Consider the following 12651-nt stretch of genomic DNA (forward strand, 5'->3'; position numbering starts at 1 on the left):
ACTTAAGTGCTAATAAAATAAGCTTCTAAACTGCTGAAGGCACATGTCCAGCCCCAAATGCTTTCCAATTCCTCAGCAGTTATTATTGTTTCTGTCTGATATAACATTTTTAACTCTACTTCTCCAAGACCAGTGATACTCCCAAATTTGGCTTTTTTTGTCTTTCTTTGGACTGTTTTTTTGTCTTTGGCTTTTTCTGTTGACACCGCTCTGGAAATTGAAACCCTTGAACTGAAATTCCTGCTATGCATAATGCTACTTTTCCAGTGTTTAAAAGCTTGTCTCACTCTGCTTGTGGATTTGGTGGGAATCCTAGCTATGAAAAAAGATGGCATACACAATACAAACAAGAAAAAAACAGATATCATTTACTCATATATCAGGAGTTTGCTCTGTGCAAGCAGTAGGTCCTACTTTATCACTGGAGAGAAGTTGCCCAAAAGAGAAAAAAAAAATGGATTTGAGGAAAAAAAATAAATTATTATTAGGAATGTTAGGACTGGACTTTGGAGCTGACAAATGCTGACTTGTGGTTAATGGTACATGATAATAAATAAGCAGTAGCTCAACATCCCAGTGCCACCAATGGAAATTTTTAAGCTCTCAGTAGAGTGGAAACACGCTGTCTGGGGAGGTTTGCAGGGCAGTTTATTCTGGTGAGAGCCAGAGCCATACTTGTGGGGCAGCAGGAGGGTTAACAAAACCCTACCCGTGATCTCCTGAGCCATGCTCGCAGCCCCTTCCCCAGAACCCGGTGCATCAGTCTTCCCCCTCAGCCAAGAGCTGACAGCTCCTGGCAGCCCGGCTCGGCGTGGCTGTTGGTTTTAATCACATTGCTTAATTTCTGTTTTCTCTCCATGCTCATGTGTCTGTTGCCCGTGAACTCTGCATTTTAATAGCAGCACGTCAAAGGAGCTGCTCGGACGCACTTTGGTGCGTGAGCAGGGAACGCTCATTTGTCATCTCCCACAATATCGGGCATCTCGGGCCTGTTTGGATATCTCCACGGGACCTGTTTGCCAGGGTGGAAGGCGACAATATTTTTCCAAAGACTCTTCTCTCAATCAAATGACAGGGCTCTTTGTGCTACCTCATGGGAGTCCCTCTCACCCCACACTGCCCCCGGAATAAAAAAGCAGAGAAGCACACTGTTTAAATATGCATATAAAGCTCTGCTGCACAATAGATTAACTGCTGTCAGCTTTCTATTTAGTGTGAGGAAAAAACAGTAGAGATTTTTAATTGATAATTCAGAAAGACACTCCATTGAATGGTGTTAATAATTACATCTGCCTATTCTGAGCTCTTCATCTACGCAGGGGTAATAGAGCCTTGTCCCTCAGGGACTGGAGCCCAGCTGAGAAGGCGGGACACCAAGCAAAGGAGTTGTAATTTGTATTTTGTCAACAAAAGCTGCTTAATCCTCCAGAAAGGCATCCTTCAGAGAGGCAAGCCTTTGTCCCAGGGTTTTCAGAGTGGAGGGGGAGGATGGGGAGGGAGGGAGAGGGGAGAAAAGGGAATTACTGGCCACATGTAATTTATGGTTGAAAAGGTTCATTTATAGCTATCCCACTGTTGTATGCTTAGCCTGAGACCCTACTAGCATCTCATTCTCTCATCAAGTTTGCCTTTTGTGGCTATACGAATGGTAATGATTTGAGGAGAGGCTGGTCATGGTTGTTAAGAGTCATCTAGCATGATCAGAACTGAAGTCTCAAATTGATATTCATGTCTAAATACATTTCAGCAGCATGAAATTTGGGGGTCCCTGCAATAATCATCTAGGAGCAGGCATGTATGTATTTATCAGCCTCCTTTCTGTTGGATTTCTAAGTTTCAGATAACACAAAGGGTTTTTAGCATCTGGCAGAAATTATTTACTGTATATGAGGAATAAATAGATAACAAAAAGATCAGAATTGGAGATGTAGCCCTCTGAGCTCTGGTGGTCTGAACATACTGTCTAGGTTTACTTTCAGGTCATATCCAAGCCAGAAGACACCTATTTTAGTAGTGCAGTTTGGGTACAGTGAGAAGCCCTGAAACACAAAGCAAGAAGCTCTGTAAGTCCAGAAGCTGCTTGACATCTGTGCCACATTAGGCTGGCATCTCATGGCAACAGACCCTGGAGCAGCATCACCCTGTTCTCCCACCTGGCTTCCAGCCTGGACAGGCTGTGCAGGTCCCCAGCCCACGAGACAGAGCATTGAACACCTTCATGGCAGATATTTCAGCAGGCTGGCCACAGGCACCAACAGAGCTGATGTGCTCACTCTGAACCTTTGCAAGGTGTGCAATGCGTGGAGCCAGCCTCGTGCCCAGAGCAGTGAGAATCCTCCACCTCAGGAGTCTTGGTCTGAAAGGTGCAAAATAGGCCACAAGGAATTACCAGGAGTGATCTGCAAACAAAACCTGGACTGAAGCCAACAAAACTTCTGCCATCCTCAGGCTCAAGTCCTTTGGTGTAGCACCACTTCTAAAAAGCTGTTTGGGTGTACTTTGGTATGTGTGGATCCTTCTCTGCCCACCAAAGGGTGTCTGGCCAGGCACCTTCTCTGCAATGGGCTCCTCCTGGCTTCAAGGCAGAGAAATGGCTGTGGGATAAGGGCTGAGAGAGGAAGAAGAAGGATCTTCCTCAGTACAGGACAAGAAATTTGCTGGCAGCAAGGGGAGCCATATCAGCATGGGGCAGTTGCAAAGCACAGCCTGGGCAGAAAAGTGTTTACTCTCTGAGCTGAGGCTCAGTGATTGTTCAGGCAACTCAGTATTGGAAATGTAATGCCAAACTGTGCATCTAAACACACCCAGATCTGAGGACACTTGAAATCTGAATTTGCACCTTGATTTGCACTTTGTCATGGAACCGTCCTGGGTCTGTGACCAACCCAAGAGCCTCATTTCAATTTATATCAATTCACTCCATAAAAATTGGTTATTTGAAGATGAGCTGGCACAGGGATAGGCCAGACTCCAGAAATGGATCTGAGTTTGTCACTTTTGATCCATCCTTATATATTTTCCTTCCTTCCAGCTTCCTCCTTTCTTATTTCTTTTTCTCTCTCATCCTATCCACCTTCTCTCTATCTTTCTAACTGAAATTGCACACCCTGTCCCATTTCTAAATGATGGCCTTGTCATAAAAGGTCTAATTTCAAGTTCAGGTGAACTTTGAGGATTTCCATTGTCTAAAAGAATTTCATTTTAAAGGATGAGCAGAAGCAGCAAGGGCGTTTCTGGGACAGAAAGGAAAGGCAAACCAGATCAATAAGTGTTCCTGCAGCAGACTAATCATTAATTTATTCACATGGCATGTTATCAGTGCATGCCTCCAACAGGAAACTCACAAACCAGAAGTTATTCTCCTCTGTACAGTACATATGGGTGATTTCTTCACTCAAAAGCATTTTTCAGATCAATGGGACTAAGCAAGTCACGCCACAATTACTACACAACCTTCAGTGAACTCCTCACCCTCAAACCCTCAATGAGGTTTTACCTGGCTTGCAGACCTATAACACCAGTGCTTCTTTACACTTCTTCTGACAGCTACCCAGTCTGCAAGTGTGTTAGAGTACTCTTTCATCCCACTTTTTAGCAAATAAAGAGTTGAAGGCCATTGCCACATCTCTGTGTTCTGTCTAGCTTTCTCTCAAGTTTCACTGCAGATTTGATTTTCCTGAATGCAAACAGGGAGAAATAATAGTATGTACATATGGGCAGAGCGAAAATGGTTCCTGGAGAGAATTCTCTGAATGCAAATAGTAATGTAAAATCATTACCCAGGTAATGAATTTGTCCTTTCTGCATTACCCCTGCTAATACATGCAGTAAATGCCTCTGAGTAAATGTCTCTCAGCAAATGTCTCCTAGCAATGGGTTGTCATTTAGTTTTAACTGTGTTTTAACACAGCAGTTTCCTTGCCCATGCCTCTCTAAACACCTTTGATCTTGCATTTGGACCATTAGGAACAGGTTACTACCTGGTTACTAATGCTGGGTCTGTGTAATTTCTCCATGGCATTACCGGAGTTAACAACTGACTCATAGGAAAAAGGGCTCTGTGCATCATGGAGCCAGGGCAGACACCTGGGCCACTTTTGGGTGGCTGAAGTAGGAGTGGTAATGGCTTGTGGGACAGTGCTGGGTGCTGGCCCCTGGCACAGCATTGACTGGTATTGATGTGTGCCTGTGTTGATAGGCTGCAGCCGCAGGACCAAGGGTTACTCGTCTATTTAGAAGCGTCATGCTTGCTTTACTCCCCTTTGGTAACTATTTGCATTACCTCTCTTTGCCTTTATTATTACTGAAGGGGGACCAGTGTGTTCTTAATTGCAAAAAGGACTTGGACAGGTACCTGATAAACCAGAAAAACAGGGTAGAAACAATGTCTTGAGGGAAATTTACTGTTCTTACAGAGTCAGTGACTCGGTAGAGGAGCTGCTGAGAGTGGGATCAAGGTCTCCTCCCAGTTATTTCCCTCTCCATGGAATACGAGAGGTTTTTCTGGTCTGTAAATAAAACCAGAACAGGGACCTTTTTTTTTTTTTTATCCTCTCATCATTCACAAGATGAACATTAGATCACTTAAAAACCCATTAACTAAAATCCTTTTGCTGAGGCAGGAACTGAATCAGCTTGACCAAAACACACTGCTCTGTGCCTGTGTTTGTGAGAGGATGACTCCAAATAACACTTGGGGTTTACTCACAAAACAAAAACAGTGTGTTTCTGTTGAGCCAAAATCCATTTAAGGATTTCATATGCAGCAGACCAGCTTCAGCCAGAGACTGTGCCAGACTGCTGAATTCACTCAAACTTTTCCGTTTGTCTAAATCAAAAGGGAAAAAAAGGCACTTTCAGCAAGGGAATTAAATAGTTGCACTAATTTACCCCTTCCCCGTGTTCCTTGGGCAGTGTGTCAAAGGGAAGTCCTTGTCCATATTTTCAATGGGGAAGATGGAAGAAAGAGATAAATTAAGTTTATCCTTTCATAACTTACCAAATGCTATCAGCTCATTGCTAGCAGCTGAGGTGGTCTCTTTCCAGACTTACAAGATCTTCTCCTGTATAATTTCTTTGAGTTTTGTTATATTTCAGGGAAGAAAACTCATATTGCCACCAAGAAATGAGGTTTCAATTCATTTAGCTATGCCAGTTCTATCTGCTTCCTATATAAACCAGAGAAAAACGTTTTACTGCTACCACACATTTCATTATCTGTTCTTATCTTGCTGGTTGAATTTTTCTCACTGTTTATTTCTATTCAATTAGAAATTATTTACCCCAGAAGCAATATTTTCCCAGCAAATGGCCAACATTGTTACAATTTTCTATCTTTTTTTCTTCCATCCCCCACTTGTTATGAAGCATTTGCATTGACAGATGAAGGTGGGACAGCAGGGCTCTCCCAGGGCTCTGGATTCAGTCCTGGCTCTCAGGGCATGCCATCCCTGCCAGAAACTGGCCAGGCACCATCCAAGCTCAGCCCAGCCCTCACTCCCTCCACTGCTGCTGGAAGGCTGTTTCAGAGCAGCACTGCTCAGGTGGCTCAAAAACATCTTCTGATTTCCTGGCTACGTTTATTAGTGACCAGTTTATGGCCATTTGTTCTTGTGCCAACCCTGCCTTTTGCTTTAATAGCTCTTTTCCCTCCTTTGTATTTACATCCCTGCTGTATTTATAGACAGCAGTCATGTTCCCTTCATTTTGCTGGGCTTAACAAGCCAATCTCTTTTAGTCCTTTCTCATAAAACAGGCTTTCCAGGCCTCGATTATCCTCCATCCTAGCTGCTTTTCTTTGCACCTGTTCCTGTTTGAATTCATCTTTAGTGATAAAGTCAAACCAGTTTAAAATCACTGAAATATCCCACTGACTGAAGGACTGGATTTGATTATTTTTCCAGCCAGAAGCGTTGTAATAAAACTCAGTATTATTTTATGAGGGCTACGAACAAAAGCTACATATTTTCTTAGGCTCAGGTATTATCTAATTATTATTTGAGGACCACACTACTTAATAAAGCTGCTTTTCTGACTACTCAAGAGGCACGTGGCTGTGATTGGCATGAAGCAAATGCTGGCTCTGCCTGCGACATCGCTCCATTCGGTGCTGGGAGAGAATCTATTTATTTAACTTTACCAGTTAACCTTTATTTTTTAAAGTTTGCAATATCATCCATCAAACTGGGAGGATTGCTTTTCACAGGTGCAAATGAGTCATCACATGTTTGCCAGCTTGGAAAACATTTAGAAAATTAGGGGCTAGAACTTCAAGAAGAAAAAAAAAAAAAAAAAAAAGGAAAGAGAAAAGAAACTTAAGAAACTACAGTCAGTCTCACGGCCCTTACTGGGTTGTGGCTGTCCTACGAGAAGCAGAGATGGGTTTTCTTCCATCTCAGGTTTTGTGCTGGTTTCTGAGATACTTGTCAGCAAGCATCAGTGGCTCTAAATCTGAGCCCATCCCGTAATGAAACAGTTATCCCAGCCTTAAAGGCAGGATTAGCTACCCGAAGTGGAGCAGAGAGCCCCTCTGCACTTTTTAACACCTCATGAAGAGATCTGGCTGCCAACAAAAGGAAAATCCTAATGTGTAAAAAATGCATAATAATAAGGACTTTGGCTGAGTGGAATTCCATCACGGATCAGATGAAATTGCCTTGTGCAACTTGCTGAGGGCTCCAAGCTATGCTAAATGACCTTTGTACCATGTAAAATGGGCACTGCAGCAGGATGCAGGGAGGACCAGGGGCTGGGCTGCTCTTTTATTTTCCCCCCCTATGGAGTTCAAGCTTGTCAAGGATACAACAAAAACGAAAGGGAGAAAGAGGGGGAAGAAACGTCCCATTGAATTTTTCATGAATGATTTTTGTCAGAGGAGAAGGAACATCTGTGTTTATGAAGGCTCTGAGGAGGGGACACAGAGAAAGCAGGATGTGACCATCTGGTCCTGGGTACCCAAGGAAGTGTGCAATGCCCCTTTCCAGGGACAAAATCCAACCTGTGCTGCAATATTTTAAGACTACAGCTGAAAAGGACCCTACTTTTGCCCTCAGTCTTGTCTGCCTGCAGCTGCCTGCTCTGCACTTGTGAAGCAGCAGTGATTCCCAGAGCATTTGGGTCTGAGATTCCGTGGGTCTGGATGCTCAGCACCCTAAAAATCAAGCCATTTCTGCCTCAAAATGATGAAAAACCCATGACAGCCCCATTAGTTCATGTGTCTGAGAAGGGCTGTTGGGTGGCCAGGCAGGTTTATGTCCCTCTCCACACGGGACTGATCATCTCCTGATATCCGTGGGTGTCCCCAGAACCCATGAGGAGCTTTTCTTTCTTCTTTTTTTGCTGGGTTTCCTCACCTTCCTCAGAGGTACCTGGGGCTGACAAGAGCTGGAAAGGTGAAGCAGGGAAGGACAAGAGGGACTGATCCTCATGGAGGTGTCAAACACCCTCTTGGATCACCCACTCAGGACTACACTTGGCACCATATTTGAGACCAGGAGTCAGCCTCTCTCAGCTCAGACTGGCAGGAGTTGAGAGGCTCTTTCCTTCTGTTTGAAGTAAGGGCTGTGAGCCTTCCTGCAGAGTCAAGAGGGAATTTTACTTCACAGTTTCTCTCTTGTGCCATGATCAAAGATGCCCTTGAGGAATCCTCCATCAACAGCACAGCTCTGAGTCTCTGACTGCAGGTCTGCAGTTTATTACTGCAGGGCAACGTTTTTCATCCCATGGAGGTGGACATGTGGAATAGCTGTTCAGTGGTGACTTTGGGACTGGACATGTGTTGCAGAGTTGCCTGTCACGAAGGAAGACTGAGCTCAGCATGATCTACGTGCTGGGAGCCCAAACACAATGCAAAATCTTACACCTGCCACTAGCATAGGATGCTCCCTTAATAAAATAAAAAATAAATAGACACCCAAAACTGATGAAGGGATCCCAGGTATCTCAGTGTTGTACATCTGCAGAAGCAGGGTATGAGCATCTGTTGTCGTACACTCAGTGTCTTTGTACTTGATCTGGCTATGCATCAAGAGTCAAACTTCCCAAGAGCTCACAATTCAAACCATGGCTAGATTTCAAAACAAATGTTTTCCACCAGAGCTCACCAGGTCAGCAGCCACCCTGGAAGTTTGCCCAGGAGGGCGAAGAAGGGTTCTGAAAGAAGCAAGCTGATTGCAGGTGCAGAGCACCTGAAAATCAGCCCTTGAGTTGTTGTCAAGACTTGTATTTCTGATGTTACCTTCTGCTCCCTAATAATCCTGTGCTGCCCCACACGTTCACACCCACGTACCCCCAAGGGTGAACAAGCCTGAACAGGCAGAGATGAGTATCTGCTCCATGGCACTGGATACCTAAAGTGCTCCTGAGGGCTATCCATGCTGTCTTGCAGCTCTCTAAACAAAGATTCTTTGAGAAAATATACAAAACTCACAGAGAACAAAGTATTCCTGAAGACCAAAAGGCACATGGAAAACACAACCAGAGAGGAGCTGGGTTCTTCTTCAACCCACTCCAGAACCATTTTGCATGACTCAAAACTGTTTATTCACTACCTCCAAATCTCTTTTCACCTATCTATGGAATTCATACCCACCTGCCAGGAATTTTTCATGAATTAATTTGGTCTGGGAATGTTCGAAGAACTGTTACTGAAATAAAAAGGGGATTTTTTTAATATTATTGCTTTTATTAAATCCTGTTCCTCTCCCCACTACTCCCTCCACTCACTGTCCATGGCCAGAAGGTAACTCTGCATCTTCTGAGAGCATTACAGAGCAAGTGATTCCACAAATCTCCCTGGAACTTTCCTCCACATGAGCTGCTATCATCAGTCAGAGACCTGATCCATCTGGAGACAACAGGTGTAATTTATCCTTTGTGGCAGCTCATCTTCCTTCCCAGGCATCCTCAGTGCTGAAGCAGGGTGGAATCTTTCCCTTGGAGGACAAGAAGGAGAAATTGCCCTTGATACCTCTTTTTCTGGTGGTAGCAGCAACACTTGACTCTGGTGATGCCCAATGCCCCTTCCCTGCCTGAGAAACCTACAGAACAGACACAGGAAGGATACTTGCTGTAATTCCAGCTTTTCCTCCCACACTACCTCCCCTTAGTGGGGTTTTGCTCTTTATGCAGAGCTGGATCTCTGGGCAAGGGCTCAGGGGGGTGGAGGCCCCCCTGCCCCATCAGAACTGCTCATACTCCGTGTGACAGCAACACTGCAGCTGAGCAAGGTTCCTCCAGCCCCCAGCCATGGACAGCAGAGCTCACCTCTGAGGAAGGACCATCCCCCAGGGACATCAGTGGACACACAGTGCTGTTTTGTGGTTTCTGGCCAGCACACTGCCAGCACTGCCCTGTGCCCCACAGCAGTTTGTGGTGCTCTGCCAGCCCCCACAGCTCCACATCCCTGGCACATTTACCCACAGAGAGTGTGCTGAGCAAAGCTCCACAGTGCCTTCCCCCCAGCACCAACCAGTCCCCTCACAGCAACCTCTTTCTTCTTCAGTTCAAAGTGCTCTGGCACTTCATCTGGAAAATTCTTTAAATCTACATTACCTCTGCCTTATTTAATCTTTTCGGGAGCACTGACAACCAGTGCATGAAAAAAGAGATTTTAAGCTGAAAAGAAAGCAGCCCCTGATCACTTCTTGGGGGCTAAGTTACAAACTGAATTGGAAACTGGAAGGTGAAAAGAATATGTTACCTTTTAAGTGTCACATTTTTCTCTGAAAAAATGCCTTTTAACTGAGCTGTTGCAGAAGGCATAGAAATAGCATCAAGCCATGGCCTTAGATCTTGCTCTGTGTTTTGCTCCTAAACAGGTGCTTTTGGTGCCTGGCTTTGTTTTTGCAGAAATGGGAGCCACCAGCCATTTACTTGGAATTTGGAAATCTCTCTGACTTTGGAAGATTTATATCTGTGTTGAAGCACTGAAAGTCCCCACTGCTTACAACACTTCATAGCACAAATCAGATCCATCCTCAGCATCAGCAGCACAGAGAGAGAGCTGGACACTGCAAAAACCAGGAGGAAAAGCAAAGAGGAATTTGTAGGCAGCACCAGTGTAGCTGAAGGTTGTAAATCCCTATTGTAACACCTGAGAGCCACAAACCACAATGTCACTTGGAGCTTACCTGGGTTTCAGTTGAGGTGTTGCAGACCATATCTGAGGTGAAGGATGTGCAGCAACACACTCATTGTACAAACATTCCCTCCATGCTGCAGGACACAGGGCAGACAGCACTCCCATGAATCCCCATCAGCAGGACTATTTTAGGACACAGTCAGGTGAGGATGCAGCCCAGAGCACATCACCTCTCCAGGAGGCACAGCTGCCTCCAGCTACTTACTGGAGTCAAAACACATCCAAGGTCACCATAGCCCCAAAGTGCCTTCCTGCATCAAAGCATCTATTTACCTAGGGTGGAAAAACCATCAGCTAGCCCATCATCCCAGCAGGATTGCTCATACACTTCTCCTGGTGGGTTTGCAGGTTCCCATGACAGAGAGGAGATGGGCAAAGGTGCTGGGACAGGACAGGGAGATGCAAGGAATCACTGCACGTGTCAAAAGCAGATGGAAGGGGAAGAAAGGCTGAAGCAGTGCTCCAGGGCTGGTCCTTCCCTGTGTATCTCACAAATATCATAACCTTCAACATCTTTGCTGCAACTGCACCCATATCTGCAGCAGGCTCACATCCTTGGGATCCAGTGTCCCCTGCTTGGTGGCTGTCTCTTGGACCCTTACACCAGCCACCCCATCCTCTTGTTTCTGAATTTAGCTCTGAAATACTTTTGTGTCTGATCCCTTTTCCGTTTTGCCCCCCAGACACTCACCTGAGCTGGGACCCATCAATTTGATAGAACTTCAGCAAGAATTTTGCCCAATTAAGAAAAAGAAAGCTTCAGTTTCCCTACAGATGAAGTAATCTCTGCTGTTTGTGAGCAAACAGGCTGTAGGACACTAATAAGAGCAGTATAACAGAATAGAACACTATTTATACATCAGACAGGCTGACAAATGTTGACTAAAATGTCTCCTTTCATAATCAAATGGCAAATATAAAGACATATTTTCTTATCTGTCAAGGAGCTTTCATAGCAGCCTAGGCCAGAAATGCTTTGGTATTGTAAAGTGTCCAGTGGTGTGAGTGCTCTTTGCAGAAACAGGCACGAGCTTTTGATGCAGGAGATCTTGTCTCAGTCTTCTCCTCTGACACTGACTCAGTTCTTTATGCACAGGCATCCAGTGCCATCAGACAGTCTTCAGGATCCTTCTAGTCCCCAGGTGACACAAATGGCTCCAAACCTTCTGTTTGATGTGCTGGGCCCCTTCAGATGTTTGACAAACTCCCAGTCTTGTTCAGAGCAGCAGACAACCAGTTCATGGTGGCCTGACTGAACTCTTAATCCTCTGTGCATCAAGCTGCAGTTTGCAAAACTTGATATACCTTTTCCTCCTTGTTTTTTAAAACAGCCTGGGAGATCTGGGAATGGGATCTCCAGCAAGGCCCTTTCTTAAGCAGGCACCATCATATACTTCCCTCATACACATACCAAAGCAATCTAGAGGAGATATCTTTCCCAGAGCACTGATTAGAGGTTTATTGATCTCCCTTGGGATGCTGGAGAGCTCCCCATGTGTGTACCTCCCTTGCATGCTGTGAGACCACTGAGTATGAAAACAAAATACAAACAATAAGGAGCAAATTGCTTTTTATTTATACAACAAAGCTGCAGGCATGCAGGGCAGAGGCAGAGGAAGCTCCATCTCTGGCTGCTGCAGACCTCCCCATGAGCATCAGGTAGAGCCTCAGCTCAGCAGGGCCTCAGCTACATCCAGCAGCTGCAGGGAAAGCTCTGCTCGGTGGAAGGAAAGAAGCAGGGCTGTGTTTGCACCAGAGCTCTGTGGCTTGCACCCTACCAGCTTGAGTGGATGCATGGGCAAAATCTTGGGAGCAAATCCTGCTCCTGAACAGATGCAGACAGCCAGGAGCTGGAAATGTGTGTCTGCTCCCAAAGCTGCAGCTGGAGGCAGTGCCCTGAGGGAGGGCTGGCCCCAGCAGCTCCATCAGAGCAGCCCCAGGACAAGCTGTGGTGCAGACAACTCCGACTCACCAGCTCTCCCAGATTTGTCCTGGAGCAGGAGGGAAAGGTGAACCTGCACAGCCCCACAACAATGATGTGTACTCCCCCAGAGCAGCAGCTGTGCAGGGATGTGAATCAGGGGAGATGGAAATACTGCTCACTGCTTGCCCTGCTTTCCATCTCATCTCTTGCACAGACAGGACAAACAGGAGAAGCCCTGCTTAATTCTGGACCTACAGGCCAGGAGACTGAAGGAGGTGCTGGCAGGCAGCAGACCAAGACCAAGAGACTGATGACACAGAAAAAAGAAGTAAAGCAGGGAGCTGAACATGGATCCCTCTCTAAGGGAAAAGACTCCACTTAAACACCTATTTCTCCAATGTTTATGCACGCCTGAGTTTGCCAATGCCTCTCATCATTGCCAGGGCCTCCCTCTCCCAAAGCACCCCAAATGTGCAATTCATACCTGGAGCTGCCCGAGGGAGGACGGGCTTGGCTCTGATGCCGAGCAGACAGGTGAGCGCTGATGGTACCGCAGCTCCTCCAGGGGAATGATTACCTGATTTAT

At 45.6% G+C, this 12651-nt stretch overlaps 1 long non-coding RNA gene across 1 annotated transcript; it reads right to left on the bottom strand.

The window, feature by feature from the left end:
- Positions 1-6557: 6557 nt before the first annotated feature.
- LOC147652909 (uncharacterized) lies at positions 6558-8785 on the bottom strand. Its single transcript, XR_015287430.1, has 3 exons — positions 8725-8785; positions 8591-8645; positions 6558-7789 (listed from the first exon to the last, which is right to left on the bottom strand). It is a non-coding gene; the product is annotated as an uncharacterized LOC147652909 (long non-coding RNA).
- Positions 8786-12651: the final 3866 nt, after the last annotated feature.

Source organism: Cyanistes caeruleus, chromosome 5, assembly GCF_971803275.1.
Source record: "Cyanistes caeruleus chromosome 5, bCyaCae1.hap1.1, whole genome shotgun sequence".
In the NCBI taxonomy this organism is placed as follows: Eukaryota; Metazoa; Chordata; class Aves; order Passeriformes; family Paridae; genus Cyanistes; species Cyanistes caeruleus.